Below are 4,038 nucleotides of genomic sequence, written 5' to 3' on the forward strand. Positions count from 1 at the left end.
CACGCTTATTTACCTTTGATTTAAGGAAACTAGCCCCAGTCATCTAGGCAGAGTATGTTTCATCTGTTTTCTGTATTGATGCATCTAAGAATTTTTAACCCACTTTTTTTTAATTTGTTTGACTGTGCCCAGTCTTAGTTGTGGCAGTCAGGATCTTTGTTGCAGCATTTGGAATCTCTAGTTGTGGTGTGTGGGATCTAATTCCCTCACCAGGGATCGAACCCAGGCCCCCTGCATTGGGAGCACAGAGTCTTAACCACTGGACCATCAGGGAAGTCCCCCAACTTATACTTGTGATAAATTTTGATGTGATGTCTGTCATCTTGAATGCCTTTAATTTGTAATGATTACTTTTATCCTGTTTTGTGTCCCTTTTGCTTTTTCATCAATTTTTTTAAAAAAAGATATTTCTCCTGGTTTTATTTTACTAGAAAAACTGTTGAGGTTTAAAAAAAATTCTTTAAAGTATTTCAGGTGTAGGAAAACAAAGAGAATAACAAACACCTGTGTACCTGCCCTCAGCTTTGTTTCTGACCATTTTGTCATGGCTGTTACATATGTTTTTTAGAACTAAACCACTGCAGATGGAATTGAAGTCCCCTGTGTACCTCTTTTGAATTGCTTTCCCTCTCTGTGGTTCCAGAGGTAGTTACCTTATGAATTTGGTGTTATTCATGCCCATAGATGCTTTTACACTTGTTATATATGGTTATTTCCATAAGCATCATAATACTATTTTACATGTTTGAATCTACATAAGTAGTAAACTTGATGTTTTCTTCTGCAGCTTACTTTTTAAAAAATATCGCTTTTAATTTCTGGCTGCTCTGGGTCTTCATTGCTTCTTGTGGGTTTTCTCTAGTTGCGGCAAGCAGGGGCTGTTCTCCAGTTGCAGTGTACAGGCTTCTCATTGCGGTAGTTGTGGAGCACGGGTTCTAAATGCGCAGACTCAGCAGTTGCAGCTTGAGGGCTCCAGAGCACAGGCTCAGTAGCTGTGGCACACAGGCTTTAGTAGCCTTATGGCATGTGGGATCTTCCTGGACCAGGGATTGAACTTGTGTCCCCTGCACCGCAAGGTGGATTCTTAACCAAGAGCACCACTTACTTTTTAAATTCAACTTTATAGAACTGATATTTAACCGCATAGCTCAAGTTCATTCATTTTCACTGATGTTTAGTATCGTGGTTTCATATTTCCCATCTCTGTCTAGCTGTGCTATAGTCTAGGTCTGCATTCAGTTTCACTTTCTCATTGACTGCGCTCTGTTGTCCAACCCATCCACTGAGGGTGTCTGTATTCACTTGTAAAATCTATTTAGTTCATTTTCACATCTGTTTATAAAACATCACTTTCCTCAAGGTTTTGATTTCTTCTTTTACGTCTTTATTTATGTTCAGACTTATCTTACATTCTCTTTTCTTATTAACCCTAGATCTTGGACCTTGCTTTTTGTCTCATCCACTTAACCTCAATCAAAACTGCTTGTTTTTTTTAAGTTTGTGTGCTTATCTCTAGTGGAGTTTACTTTTTCTCGGGATCCTCTGCTACTCTGAAGAGATAAGGAAGGAGGAGCCAGTGTATATATATATAAACTTCTGCTGGGGGTAGCGGACAACAATAACAAAAAAACCATATCAAACATTAAAAGATTACTGCTAAACACAGAGCACAGGCACCTCAAGTTAATGATTTTAATGCTTTTCTTTGTATGGAAAGATTCAAGAATTTGGGTTCACTGAAAATTTTCCTTGAATATGTATCTATGTAACCAGGGGTTCTACCCAAAGCACAGAATGCTTCCTATTTTTCTCCACCCTAAATTGCCCTCGGGTGTATTATGGGTAGGAGTCTGCAGTGGCTAGTGTCTTGATCCTTGTAGAACTGAAATGGCAGGCAACATTATTTCTTTACAGTTGCTAGGGTATCTGAGTTAGCCATGTGGTGATGCCAAAACCATAGGAGACCTTGCAAGGAGATAGGAGGACCACCTCACGGGGTAGGCTCCAAGAAGACCAGGTGCATGCGGAAGAAAATACAGCTCTAGGAGGCAGTGGACCCAGTTCCTAGATTCCCCATTAAGGCTTAGTGGCAGTGTGGCACTGGCATTTTTGTTGCTACACTATTCGAAAATAGTGCCTTCATAGTAAGTGTCTGAGCCAGAGAGCTGGACCCCCGAGGTGCCTTTCATTTCTGAGGCACTGGAGTAGCTCCATCTTCCTGGAACTTGAGCACCTAGCAGATTATCCATGATATGTGACCTAGGGGCCACTGCTGGAGGCCCTCTCCAACTGATTTACCATCTTTGGCTCAGACTTGGTTAGGTTCACATGCATATAACTGAAAATCCAAAATAATAGAGCTTAAAATAAGACTGGAGTTGATTTTTTCCTTTTTAAAAAAGAGATATGGAGATAGGCAGCTGCACACCATCAGCGGGAATCCTGGTTCCTTTAGGTTCACCACACTGCCATCCATCAGATGTGGCCATATTCTCATGGTCTAAAGCAACAACTGGAGCTCTAGCCATTCCAGGATGTGGGATGGAGGGAAGGAAGAAGATCATGTCACCTTCCTTTCAAGGGAATATTCTATGAGTACTGAAAATATTCCCACTTCATTGTGTAGACCTTGGTCCTGGGAGACCCACAGACTTACAAGGGTGGCAAGAAATGTCCTTGGCTGAGAGGCAAGGTGCCAATCCCTAATTCAGTTTTCTGTTACTAAACAAGACGGATGAATGGATGTTTGTGTAGGCAGCCTCTGACACTACCAGTATGTCTTAACTTCAGATGTCTAAAGTAGTTTGCATGTGCTGCCATGACAAAACACCACAGACTGTGAGGCTATGTAACAAAAATTTATCTTCTCACAGTTCTGCAGGCTGGAAGTTCAAAATCAAGGTGTTATCAGGTTTGATTTCTCCTGAGGCTTCTCTCCTTGGCTTGCAGAAGGGCATGAGGGGCAGTCATGGAAAACAACCCAGACCATGAAGAGGTTATCAGTCCCACTGGGTACTATGGCACAGTAGGCAGCAAGTGGGTACAAGCATGTGCAGGGAGGCCATGTGAGATGCCTCTGAATGCACATGTCCATCTGCCGGGAGTGCTGGGGTGTAGCTTGAGCAGCCCTGTGTTGAGGTATCCATTACGGGGTTCAGAAATTACATGTGGGGACAGACAAAATAAAGCACATTGTAGAAATCATGTTGCCCATACTTTCTTTTTTAAAAAAGTTATTTATTTTGTCTTGGCTGTGCTTGGTCTTTTGTTGCGTGCGGGCTTTCTTTAGTTGTGGCGAGAGCTCTTTGGGTGTGAGCTTCTTATTACAGTGGCTTCTCGTGGCAGAGCACAGACTCTAGGGTGCTTGGGCTTCAGTAGCTGTGTGCACAGGCTTAGTTGCCCCTCCACATGTGGAGTCTTCCCGGACCAGGGACTGAACCTGTGTCCCCTGCATTGGCAGGTGGATTCCTATCCTCTGTACCACCAGGGATTCTGCCATTACTTTCTCATTAAAGATGTAGATTTGTCACAGATTTTTCTCCAAACTAGAATTTATTTTTTAATTTTTTATTGAAGGATAATTGCTTTACAGAATTTTGTTGTTTTCTGTCAAACCTCAACATGAATCAGCCACAGGTATACATATATCCTCTCCCTTTTGAACCTCCCTCCCCATATCCCACCCCACCCCTCTAGGTCATTACAGAGCCCCTGTTTGAGTTCCCTGAGCCATAAAGCAAATTCCTGTTGGCTATCTATTTTACATATGGTAATTAAGTTTCCATGTTACTCTTTCCATACATCTCAGACTCTCCTTCCCTCTCCCCATGTCCATAAGTCTATTCTCTATGTCTGTTTCTCCATTGCTGCCCAGTAAATAAATTATTCAGTACCATTTTTCTAGATTCTGTATACAGGCATTAGAATATGATACTTTTCTCGTTCTGACTTACTTCAGTCTGTATAATAGGTTCTAGGTTCACCCATCTCATCAGAACTGACTCAAATGCGTTCCTTTTTATGGCTGGGTATTATACC

The 4,038-nt window shown here is 41.9% G+C and overlaps 1 non-coding gene across 1 annotated transcript; it reads right to left on the minus strand.

Annotated features, from left to right (window-relative positions):
• Positions 1 to 201: 201 nt before the first annotated feature.
• Positions 202 to 274, minus strand: TRNAG-CCC (transfer RNA glycine (anticodon CCC)). The gene has a single exon. It is a non-coding gene; the product is annotated as a tRNA-Gly (tRNA).
• Positions 275 to 4,038: the final 3,764 nt, after the last annotated feature.

Source organism: Bos javanicus, chromosome 18, assembly GCF_032452875.1.
Source record: "Bos javanicus breed banteng chromosome 18, ARS-OSU_banteng_1.0, whole genome shotgun sequence".
Lineage (NCBI taxonomy): Eukaryota > Metazoa > Chordata > Mammalia > Artiodactyla > Bovidae > Bos > Bos javanicus.